The sequence below is a fragment of the Monodelphis domestica genome, chromosome 8 (assembly GCF_027887165.1).
Source record: "Monodelphis domestica isolate mMonDom1 chromosome 8, mMonDom1.pri, whole genome shotgun sequence".
Taxonomy (NCBI): domain Eukaryota; kingdom Metazoa; phylum Chordata; class Mammalia; order Didelphimorphia; family Didelphidae; genus Monodelphis; species Monodelphis domestica.
In genome coordinates, this window is record NC_077234.1 from 212,062,118 (window position 1) to 212,075,385 (window position 13,268).

The 13,268-nt window shown below is 36.2% G+C and overlaps 1 long non-coding RNA gene across 5 annotated transcripts in view; it reads right to left on the reverse strand.

Annotated features, from left to right (window-relative positions):
- Positions 1-13,268, reverse strand: part of LOC103096637 (uncharacterized) — a 50,645-nt gene that overhangs the window by 17,204 nt on the left and 20,173 nt on the right. For 2 of the 5 annotated variants that reach the window (XR_008914186.1, XR_008914187.1), the window contains exon 1: positions 11,336-11,565. The exons of the other annotated variants lie outside the window; for them this stretch is intronic. This is a non-coding gene — a long non-coding RNA (uncharacterized LOC103096637). Of the gene's footprint in view, positions 1-11,335; positions 11,566-13,268 lie in introns of those variants that run through there. 5 annotated transcript variants of the gene reach the window in all.

Sequence of the window (13,268 nt, forward strand, 5' to 3'; positions counted from 1 at the left end):
TCATCAAAACAGAAAAAAACTTGTGACTTGAAAAATAATTCACCATGACTAAGCTGATGATCAGTGAAAAGGCCCAAGTGTTAGACTATCTATTTATTTTGCTAAAATGGAGCATTGAGTCTATTATTTTCTACTGTATCTTATCTGAGTAGACATAGAAGTTTAAGTTTAGCCCTCTCTTACCTCAAAAAAAAAATTCCTTTTGGATATGTCTCTCAATGAACACATTTTCCTTATTTAAAAAAAAAGATTACTATATGAAGTAGTGAAAAGAACAAAAGGATATAAAGTTTCAAAAGGCAATCTAATACTATGTAATCCAAATTTCCAACCTTGGCCCCAGAAAGAGTAGAAACAAGATACATACTTCCCTTTTGTGCATGGGGCACAGTGTATGAGTTGCATATTATTGCATATACTGTCAGATGTAGTAAATTTATGTTTGTTTTTTGCTAAAGTACCTTTTCTCTCTTTTTAATCTTTGTCTCACAGGAATAAGCTATTTGATATTGAATAAATTCTTTGACATAATTAGAGATTATTAGATCTAGGGGATATCCTAAAGCTCTAACCTGTAACTCTTATGTCTCCAGATAAAAAAATGAAGTCCCACAGAACTGAATTATCCACCTAAGCTCACATTAGAATCCACACTAAAATCCGTTCTGTTGATTCTGCTCAGTGATCTTTCCACTGTGCTTTGCTGCCTCCTATATTTCCCTCTATGTCTTCAGATTTCCTCATATTTAAAAATGAAGGTATGAGATTAGATAGTCTCTAAATGTCTTTCTTTTGCCACTTAGATTCGTGCATCTGATTCTACCAGTAAAAGAAGACTTTACTAAAAACTGATTTGTCCCTGACAGAGAAGCAGGATGAAAAACTATTAAAAATACACTAATAATTATGCCCTCTTCCCCTATTATCAACCTTCTTGATTATGCCAAAGGTGCAGTATAGGGAAATGTAAGACTTTTTTGGGAAGAAAACAATGACCAAGAAATGAAGATGATAAGAATGCACAAATGTTACATGTGTGAAGTCTCTGTTTTCACAATAAAATCACTTCTGGCCTTTCTGGTGCCCCAAATATTTACTGAAATGTAAAATTGGTCTGGAGATTACATATTGGCCTTAAGAGTTTTGTTTTGTTTTTTGTTTTTATTTCCCCCCCAGTGCATTTTTATCTCTCTAGGTTTTTCTGTGTGATTTCTTGTAAGGAAAGATTTTGACTTTCTTTTCTTCTTTTGGCATGTGGGGTAGATTCCTTCCTTCCTTGAATTGCTATTAATTACCTCTAGTAGCTACCTACTTTTCACAAGTGACAAGCCATGGGGCAGGTAATCTTTCTTCTCCTCTTCTATTTATACACCCATCTGATATTTGATCATCACACATGCATGGCCATTATTATTTCCATGCTAAAACTTTCCAAAGTCATCCTTCCTCCCCACCCCACAGAACCAAAGCAAACCAAATGAACTACCTCACTGCTTCTGTTCTCTGTTTTTTCATTCCATCTTTCAGGTCTATTATCAGATGGGTGAAACTATTTCCTGTCACTTTCAGTGAAGTAGGGGTCCTCAAACTTTTTGAAGTCAGGATATATTCTTAAATATTCTTAAAAACTATTGAAGCCCCTAGAGAGAGCTTTTACTTATATGTGTTGTATCTACCAATATTTACTATATTCAAAATTAAAATATCTTAGTATTATTATGAATATATGAATTTGAATTTTGAAATATATGAATATATGAATTTGACTTTGTAAACCCCTGGAAGGGGCTTAGGAATACCAACCTAGACCACTCTTTGAGAACTGATATAGTAGCACATTTTTGAAAAGGTAATAATGGAGTTGGCTTGTAGATAGAGTGTCAGGCCTGGAATCAGGAGGACCTGGGTTCAAATTATCTCAGACGCATCCTTGCTGTGTGACTCTGAGCAAGTCATTTAACCCTGACTACCCATCCTTTGCCCTTTCTGTCTTAGAGTTGTTACTAAGACAGGAAATGAGGGTTTAAAAAAAGAAAAGAAAGCAAAAAGCAAAGTAAAGCAAAGAAGAGAAAAGGGAAGGAAAGAAAAGAAGAGAAAAGAAAAGAAAAGAAGAAAAAATAGTACCATACTCACAGTGATCACAGGGACATTTAAAAATCATTCTTGTCTCCTCTCTCTATCCTGATTCCACTGAATCCAATATTCAAATGAGATATTCGTGAAGAACTTAGCACAATACTAGGCACTTAATAAATGCTGAATCCATTCTTTCTCTTCTTATCATGTCTTCTTCCTCTGGGCTCCAAAATTTGAAGGATTGCCACATGGAAACTGTTAGTTGATTTGGACCAAGAAGACAGAAGTAGGGGAAGATGTCTAGAAATTTTCAGGGAGCATTTCAATTCAGAATAGGGAGAGATATCTTAAGTATTAGAACTATCTGAAAATGAGATGGAGTACCTAGGTAGTGAGCTCTCTGCATGTTCAAAGGTATTCAAGAGGATGGAAAGTCTGCATTTGTAAACTGTGTAGAAGAGAAGATTTTATACTTCATTTGGGAGGTTGACAAGATGACTTTTAAGGTTCCTTCAAATTCTATGAATCTGTGGTTGAACAAGCCTTATCAATAGGTGGGAAAATATAGGTCACTGTGCTATTTCTATGACTGGATAGCAATCCTATCTCCTCCTTAAGGCAAGGCTTTGAGTGAAAGCATAGAAATTGTTGGGTTTTTTTTCTTCAAGCCATGTTTTTAGCTTCATGTAGCAGGTAAAATTCCAACGGCATAGGTGTTGGAGTGAAATCTTGCTAATAGTCCTCATTGGACTTGATATTTCATGGGAATTATAAGTTCATTGAGATTTCATGGGAATTGTAAACTCATCTAGCCAGTTGAATTTGCAACTCTCTTGAGAATATAGGTCAAGAAAAATACACGTATTACAAGAAAAATCTGTTGTCATTTCTCAGTTATACAAGCACCAAAATGATTGGTTTTCCAAAGAATCCCTGACATTAAACAGGCCTTTGTGATGGTGGAGGGTACGCTATTCTGAAAAGCATTTCATGCCATAGAAAATATTCTAAGAGAAGAGAATAATGGAATTTTTAAAAAGAACCCATGATGTATATAATGTCATTAAAAAACCTAAATGCTGGAGGCACTGGATCTTATGGAGGGCCCTTGACTTTGGAACTCCCTCCCTGGTCTGACAGAGTCCCAGTTTAATTACCTTCAGGGCAAGGTGTAAGCTCTATCTCTTCAATTCAGCTTTTCTTAATTGATAGGAAGAGCTTTGTTGAATATGATAGAATAAGGCCAAATTTTATTCACAATTGTTTCTGTCTGAATAACCAGGATTTTTCTGTGTTCTCTTGCACTAAATAAGGGTAAAAAAAAATCACTAAGACAAATTAAGTAGGGAGGATGTGAAGGAAACTTTGACCCATTGTATCATTTTAAGGGGATGCTCCTTGGCAATGCCCAGAGTCAATATTTGAATAGGATTTACTCGACCCCAAGGGCAAGATGGTCTTTGTTCATTTGGTCTCAAATGGATTAATCATAGAATTACCAGTTTGGAAGGAACCTCAAAAGTTATCTAGTTTAACCCCTTCCCAAATAATTAATTCCATCTTTAGCACCCCCTAATAAATGGCCAGCCTTCTCTTAAAGTCTTCTAGTAAGACAGAACCCTAAAAGGGCACATTCCATTTTGGGGGTGACATCATTTGGACACTCATTTTCCCTTGTGTTGAATTGAAAATGCCTCCCTAAGATTCCAAACATTGCTGGTATTTCTGCCCTCAGAGGCCAAGTAAAACATGTCTAATCACTCTTCATTAAGAAACTATAATCCTGCCTCATCTTCTTCAAGCTAAGCATTTCCCCAGTTCCTTCACCTGATCCTCTGATAACATGGTTTTGAGACCTCTCATTATCTTAGTCACCATCCTTTATATGATCTCCGGGCTGACAATATCCCTTCTTATTTTTATTTTTTTAAATGTCAATATAATATTTAATAATCATTTTCTGACATTTGACAATCTAAATTCTTTCTGTCCCTCCCCCCCACCCTTCTCCCCAAGATGGTAGACAATATGATATAGGTTATATGTGTGTTGTAATACAATACATATTTTTTTTATTTGTAAATTAATAAAATTCATTTCTAGTCACCTCTGCCCCTTCCTATATATATAATGTCTTTCATGTTTCTACTTCCTCAGTTCATTATCTGGAGGTGAACATTCACAAGTTATTCTTCAAATATTAAATCTGTAGTTGTTAATGTTCTCTTAGTTCCAACTATTTCACTCTTCATTTCTGATGTAGTTCTTTCCAATTTTTTTTAATTAATCTTTAATTTCCTCAGCATTTCTTATGGTACAGTGATATTCCATCCAATTCTACTTTCTTATATAAATCTGAATTGAATGACTGGATTGAATGACCTACAAAAAGACCAGGTGGAAAACTGCACTCATATGCCAGTTGTTTTTTTTTTTTTAATGGTTTAAATGCACTCAACCAAACATTTTATTGTTTAATTATCTCCCTGCCATCCCCAACCCTTATTTCTCAGACAAGTCATTTTCCCTCCCTTGGTCTCAGTTTCCTCATCTGTGATAAAGCTCAAAGCTATGCTTTATAGGGATGAATTAATGACAATCACAGATACCAATCATTTTCTACAATTGCTAAAACTTTTCAAAGGGCTTTATGATGTTAAATCAATTTGGGACTTGATTAGCAGAGAAGAAACAGAGGAGGGAGTGAAACTCCTGAATCATTTTTATTTAAAGTATTTTATTTATGTTGGAAAATAAAAAGGAGCTATTTTCTTCCTCTTTTATTCCAAAAGATTATCAATGGATAGTTCTAGAATTCTATGTATCTGATTCATACATGCATCAAAGACATTCTTGACAAGTGTGTAGAATTTTGAACATGGGAAATGAACAGATCTAATCTCATACACATTTTAAGGTTTAAAAGTCCTTTCTCTGAACAACTTTACAACATAAGTAATGCAGATTACCTGCCTAATCCCATATATATATATATATATATACATATATATATATATATATATATGTATATATATATATATAAATGAGGAAACAAAGTCATAGAGCTGGTAAATATAGGCTGAGAATCCAGGTCTTTGCCTCACCCCATCTGGATTCAGCTCACTTTCCGGATTCTATTCTGCTATAATGTCATTCTCTTATCCAGTTTGTAGGATTATTTGAGCTTGAAGGGATCTTGAAAATGATTTTTTAAATTCTCTTTCCTTTATGTCACAGATGAGGAAACTGAGACAACAGGAGGGGAAGTGACTTTCCTGAGCCCAGATAAGTCATAAATGTTATAAAACCAGTACTGCAATCTAGGTTCTCTGACTCTGGTTTCTCTGATCTTTCCACATCTTATTGCCTCCTGTTTTTCATGTGTCTCATTATTGGATTCAGTGTGGTATGTTTTGGTACCTCAGTTGGCTTTAACTATCAACTCAGATCAGTGAACTCTTCAAAAATCATCTGAGCTCAATTTGTATTTTACTCTCAAACTCTCACTATTGTGTTTGCATTCTTAGTGCAACACATGCAGATGCTTTATAAATGTTCCTTCCTCCCTTTCTTCCCTTTTCTTTTCTTCTTTTCCTTCCTCCTTCCTTCCCTTCCTTCCTTCTTTGTTCCCTTCCTCCCTCTTTCTTTCTCTCCTTTCTTCCCTCTTGCATTCTCTCCTCTTTCTTCCCTCCTTCCCCATTTTCCTTCTCTCCCTTCTTTTTCTCCTCCTTCCTTTCCCTCTTCTCTTCTTCCCTCCCTTTTTCCTTTCCACTTTCTTTCTTCCTTTCTTCTCCCTCCTTCCTTTCCTTCTTCCTTCCCTTTATCCATTTTTACTCTCGTCCCTTCTCTTCATTTCTCCTTCCCTTTCTCTTTCCTCTTCTTTCCTTCCTTTTTATCTTCCTCCTTCCTTCTCTTCATCCTTTTTTCTCTCTTCCCTTCCCTTCATTTCTCCTTCCTTCCTTCCCCCCTTTCCTTCTTCCCCCCTTCCTTCCTTGCTTCCTTGTTTCGTTCCCTCATTCCTCCCCCCCCCCTTCCTTCCTTCCCATCTGCCTTCCTACTTTCCTTCTGGACTGCCTGCATATAAAAAGTAAATTCTTTAATTAATAAAAAGAACTAGAAAAGAAACAGAAATCATGTCACTCATATTCCTAAAATGTTATAATGTAATCTAACCCATTCTAATCTCCCAATAAATTATGGGGTGTAGGGGGTGGGAAGGAAGGAAATACGTTACTTTAACAATGTATGCAATGAGACAGGAATGTCATAATAAAGTCTCTGGTGCCACTAGATGAAGATTAGCTGATTGCCAATGAAGTGATTAGAGCTCTATTTTGAGTTTACCACATCTTGTCACCTCTGGAGCTCTTTTTGTTCTGTGGCATCTCAATAAATGTTCTGGAATTCTGTGATTTCCAGATGATGCTATTGTCATCTCTCTTCACACAGCTATCTTCAGAGGGGTCTCTGTACAATCATTCCTACATTAATGGTACTTAGTATCTTGGGAAATGAAGTCCTGGAAAAATTTTCCCAAGTGAATCTCTGGTGTCAGCCATCATAGAAAATGTCAGACCAAAAATGTAAAAATCAATTTACAATGTGTCCCAATAGAGTTGAAATTTAACTTTGACCCTTAATGAACTTTAATGTATAAACAATTAGAGTTCTTGAATATAGCAAAACATGTTTGAATTTTCTTGTTTAAAGAAAAGCAAAACTAATTTTATAATTTGGCTCTTCCAACGGTGACAACATTTAAGGGAAGTTTACAGTTGGGGGGGTGGTGAGAAGAAGAATAACTAATGGAATTAAGTTTCTTGTTTTCTATTTTTATGTGCTCCAGAAGATGCTCCCTTTGGTCAAGTAGACTTCTTCAATTCTAACTTAGTTTTCAATTTTAACATTTTTTGTAGAAGACATTGTCAGGCTTCTCTGTATGTTTTTGCTTCCTGTAATTAATTCTTGTTTAGAATTTATTCTTTATCATTCATCTTCTTGCCCTGCTACTTTCTTTTAATTCACCTTAGATTTCAAGGTTCAAAGACAAGTAAGAAAAGATAGTGCTACTGGGTTGATGATTCCTAATACAAAAACTCTTTAAAATTATCAACATTTTCCTGGTGATGTTACATAGCTGCAAACCATGGAGCATTAAACTGTGAAGAATTAAAATTATCCCATCCCAAAGGACAATCAAAGAAATAAAGATGATGTAAAAAAGACTGTAATATAATACAAATGATATCCTGTATGGAAGAAATGGCCTAGAAGTCAAGAAAGTCTAAGAGTGGAAAGGAGTTGGTATGATCATAACATATTAATAGTCTGGGCACCTAATTGGTACTCAGGAAATGTTAAAAGACCTAGGGAAAAGATATGAGAAGACACTTTCTCTTACTCCTTTGCAAGGATAGGAAGTATGTGGTGTGGAATAGAGTATGTATTTTCAGATTTTTTTTGATGTATTGAATGGTTTGCTAATTATGTTTTCTTCTTTTCTCTTCTTTTTTCTTTTCTTCTCTTCTTTTCCCTTGTCTTTCTCTTCTCCTCCCCTCTCTTCTTCTCCCTTCTTCTCTCCTGTTTTCTCTTCTCATTACCCCTCCTCCTCCTCTTCCTCCTCTCTCTCTGACATTCAGGCAATAAGCACTCATTAAGTACTTACTATGTGCTAAGCATTGTGATAAGTGCTAGAGATACAAAGAGAGGCAGAATGCAGTCCTTGCACTCATGTAACTTACAATTTAATATTCTTTGATATTTGGATTGGACAGCTCTCAAGGAGGAAAAGGGGAAAAGATACAGGGGAAAATGAAAGCAATATAAAAATATATTGGAGGCAGCCATCTATCTGTCTCAGTGGATTGAGAGCCAGGATTAGAGATGAGAGGTCCTGGGCTCAAATTTGGCCTTGGACATTTTTTTAGCTGTGTGACTCTGGGCAAGTCACTTAACCCCCAGGCCTAATCCTTACCTCTTTTCTGCCTTGGAATCAATGATTCTAAGATGGAAGGTGGGGGTGGGGGGAAATCAATAAAATTTTATTTTTCAAAAGTCCCATAACCATGATTCTTAAAGGATTTTTTGCTATAGTACATGTCTGTTCCATCAATTTCAACTGGTTCATAGTGAATTGTGGGATGTTATATTACCTGTTCATTAATCATCAAGCAGTTTTTAACCACATACTATGTGCCAAGCACTGTGGTAGGCTCTGAGGATATAATACTATTGCAGATAAGAGAAAAGTTATAAATAATTTTATTCAATATAAATTTTACTCACCTGACATAGTATAGCAAAAATACTAGCAATGATAATTATTAATCTCATAACAATATCATTTCTACAGCTCAAGTTTTGAAAATACTCTGTATATTTTAATTCATCTGATCCTCACAACAAACGAGGTAGATTTTATTGTTATCCCCATTTTACAGGTGCAAAAACTGAAGCACAAAGAAATTTGGTGACTGGTCAAGCTGTAGCTATTAAGTGACTGGGGCAGTTTTCAAACTCCAGTCTTCTTAACCCTGGACCTACTGCTTCATCCACTGCAACATCAGGCCGCCTACTCTGCCACCTAGATGCCTCGTGTTTACAAAATCAACCATACCTATTTATTACATCAATGTAATATGTGAGCATTTGCTTCTCAAAGAACTCAGCTAAAATGGTTGTCATTATTGAAGGGCAACTGTGCAAAGGTGAGTATATTGAAGTGTATTGACACTTACAGAGTGCTGGAGCTTCAACGTTTAGTGTGCTGTGATTCCTTATCACAAAGAATACTGTGGCATAAGCAAAACAATTTTGGAGAACCTCTGATCTAGAGGAATATCTCCAATAATTAGATGGATCGTCTGTCTATGTAGGATTTGAGGGGAGATGTAGATATAAACCTCTGAGAGTAAACCAGTCATTAGCTCAACTAACAATTGTTAAGTGCTTACTGTGTGCTAGGCACTGTACTAAACACAGGCAAAAATCAGTTCCTACTCTTGAGTTAATAGTCTAATGGAGGAGACAACATGTAAATAGTGATGTGCATACAAATACAGGAGAAATTGGGATAGGCTCAAAGGGAAGGCCTTGAGATTAAGGTGGACTGAGAAAGGTTTCTTGCAGAAAGAGACTTCAGCTGGGACTGCATTAAGCCAAGGAAGCTGGGAGTCAGACATGAAGAGCGAGAGCATTGCAAGCTTGGGAGGCTGCCAGAGAAAACACTAGGAGTCAGAAGATGAAGTGTCATGTGCAAGGAACAGCAAGGAAACCATTATTACTGAATCACAGAGTATATGGAGAAGAGTCTGATTTAAGAAAACTAGAAAAATAGGAAGGGATAATTGAGACCCAAACAGAGGATTTAATAGTTGATCCTGGACATAATAAGGAGTATCTAGAGTTTATTGAATGGAGTGTTAGTAATAACATTATCATACCTTGATTCTAAGATCAATTTAACACCTGAGTAGAAGTTAGATTGGAGTGGTGCGATATTTGAAGCAAGGAGACCAACCAAAAGGTTATTTCAGTAATTGAAGCATGAGAATTGATGAGGGCCTGATCTAGGCTGCTGGCAGTGTCAGAGAAAAAGGGGGATATGTATGTATGTATGTATATATATACATATATATATATATATATATGAGAGAGATATTATAAACAGAATAAATAGAAATGACTGGATTTGACCATTGATTGAATATGGGAGATTAGAGAGAGTGAGGGAGCAAGGATTACACTTCAATTGTGAGTGTTAGTGCTTGAGAGGATGGTGAGATCCTTAAAAGTAAAAGGGAAGTTAGGAAAGAAGGGAGGGAGTGGGAAGAAAGATTTTGAGTTCAGTTGTGAACACATTGAATTGATGATATCTATAGAAAATTCAGCTTGTAATGTTGAAAAGGCAGTTGGAGATTCAAGAGGGAAATTTGGGAGACAGATTAGGGCTGGACCTATAGATCTGGGAGTCATTTTATAGAAATGATAATTGAAACAATGGAAGTTGATGAAATCTCCAAGTGAAATAGTAGAAAGGAAGAAGAAAAGAGAATCCAGGACAGAGCTTTGAGGGACATCCACAGTTGTTCATAGTTGCTAGGTATGATGTTGATGAAGAACCAGAAAAGGAGTCTGAGAAGTGGTCAGACAGGTGAAAGGAAAACCAGGACAGAGCATTGTCATGAAAAACTAAAGAAAAGGGAATATAAAAGAAAAGGTTTGACCAAGTCAAAGGCAGCAGAGTGATCAAGAAGGATGGTGACTGAGGAAAGATCATTAGTTGGCAATTAGAAATCATTAATAATTTTGGAAAGAGTAGTTTAGATGAAATGATGAGTTCAGAAGTCAGTGTACAGAATTAAGGAGAGAATAAAAGAAAGAACGTGGTCACCTTTGTATGTAGCATAAGAATGAATTTTCCCTATTAAGGAAGCCTCAATTTATAGACATACTAAAACAGTAATCCCCCTAAATATTCATTTCTGGATTAACTAAATACTAAAAACTAATATGGATACTATGACTAATGAGAGTGTGAACTAGGTAGATTCTAAATATTAGGAAGAAAATAAGAGACTTAATTCTTGCCTTCTAGGAGCTGAAATAGAAAAAGTAAACTGAGGGAACTATCACTTATTGAAATAGAGAAAGGTAAACTGGGGGAAACTGCTTCTTGTTGCAATGACTGCTGTCCTCTGGCTTTGACTAGAGAGAGCTGCTAAGGAAACCTGAGACTGCTTATTTGTAATGGAGGTAGGAATGAGAAATGCTGAGGGATGCTGCCACACAGGGATGCTGGTACACAGGGGAACTGCTACCCAAGGGAACTGCTCTGAGGTTTACTCTGGGGCTTGCCTACTAATCCCTACTGATGGTTGATGGATCAGTATATCTTTTTAACCTCCTCCCCCCTTTACTCCCTCCCTTTTCCAACCCTCTCCTCCCCGTTCTTCTTGAAGCCTTTGGCTTCTTCCCTCCCCCATGAGTGAATTATAAAGATATTCTTTTCTTTTCCCTTTCAAATCAAGGGGTTTATTGGGATAACAAGATAGGAAACTGAGGTAAGAGGAATGAGGATGTCCCTAAACTACAAGGATGATTTTATGGGGGTTTGAGGTAGTAGTCCAGTCACAAACTGTGACTCTAAGACATTTAGGGAGATGGAGGAAAACAGCTGTTCAAAGTCTTTTCTCTTCTTCACAAAATCAGCAAGGTCCCTTAGCTTAACCCCAGAGAGAAACAAAGTTCAAAATCTCACCTTCAGCCTGGCTTGTCTCCTTTCTCAGCTTAACCCCAGAGAGAAAACAAAGTTCAAAGTCTCTCAGTTTCTCCTGGCCAGCTCAACTCTCAAAGAGACAACCAACTTAAAAGCCAAGTTTCTCCTTCTTGTCAATTTCAACTGTCCAAAGCCAGAGAACCCCCAAACCAAGTCAGCCCCACCAGGGTCTTTCAGCCAGGTTCAACCTTCAGGGAGAGTGACCCTCAGTCCAGTCCCCTCCCCCTTGTCAGCTCAACTGCCAACTCCTGGGGGCATTTCACTTGGAACCCTGGTTCTTGATTGACAGGCACTCTACCACAGAGCTTACTGTAGTAAGTGAGGTTTAGGCCCATCTGAAGACTGGAAAATGGATTAGATGAATTTTGATTCCAAAATATACCTTTGGCCTTGTGTCATTAAGACAGAATATCTGGAAATGGGGTGAATAATCTGTCACCAGCCATGGAATGGCATACCTGGCAGAGCCAATTGAATAATTTTGTTATGATAATTTGCTCTAACCAATAATTATTTCCAAACATGTCACTATCATCTTACTTAAAATAAGTCATCTTCTGTGCAAGACAACAACATTTATTATGTACCAGAAAATGTGGTAAGTATTCAGGATACAAAGGAAGGCAAAAATAGTTCCTGTCCTCAAGGAACTCATGATCTAATGGTACTGGGTTGAAGAATGAGCTATTAAAAATAAGAGGATATAGCAGATAGAGGTATAGCAGACAGAGCATTGGATCTTGAGTCAAGAAGATGGCTTAAAATTATTTTTCAGGGAGTATGCTTACTAGTTATGTAAGCAAATCTCTTTGCCTCAATTTCCTTATTTGTAAAATGGGAATAATAAGAGTACCCACCTTTTAGAGTTGATGTGATGATCAAATGAGACTAAATGGTATGTGCTTTGCAAATTGGAAGTACTATAAATGTTTTTTTATGATTATTTCATTATTATTAGAATTATTAGAATTAGAATACTAAATAAAGTATTCTACTGGTTCTACATGAATAACAACTTGTATTTGTATTGCAAGTAAAGGTTTCTTCAATAAATTTGTGAAATGGATTTATAAAAAACTATAAAAACTACTATTACTTCAATTTTACAAATGATACTAATCCCTTAAGAAGCCAAGTAACTTGATAAAAGTTAGTGTCTGAGACAGTATTTGGATTCAAGCCTCCTAACTATAAGTATCATGCTCTCTCCACCATGTTGTGCTGCTTTCTAAGACACTTCACTGCCTTGCTGTGGTATATATCCTTATCATTCCTTCTCTCCATACACCAAATTCTTCATGAATAAAAAAGTGATTTATTCAGGACTTTATGTTGAAATAACCATAAAACTCTTTAAGCTTCTTGAGTGAGGCAGTATTATAGAAAGAAAAAGGCACAATTAATCCCTTTTTTTGTCCAGTGAATTTATCTATTATATTGGAATTGGATTTGACATTGTGAATGAGGGTTAGAGCCATTATGTTTCATATTTTTCTTTCTTTATTCCATGCAACTCATTTCTTCTGAGTGCTTGGTGGTGGTTCTCCTTCCAGGAGGAGACAATTTTAATGTGATTTTCCTCACATTGACTCATAAGAGGCACCATAATGTTTTATAAGATGTTGCATAGCCATTTTACTTTTTGAAGCACTTTCACATCATTTTATTTTCATTGGAATACTTTTTTCAGATGAGAAAAAAAATGGGTCCCCAGTAGGTTTAATTACTTGCCCAAGGTCACACAATTAGTAGTAGAGATTGAACAAGAATGCAGCATAACATATAAAGATGAAATTTGTCCTTGAAAAAGTGAAAAAATGTACCTCTCCTTTCTTTGAAGAACTATGCATATGGAAGAACGAGCTCTCTATACATACCTTCATGTGCATTTATGTGTGTATGCATATATACACAC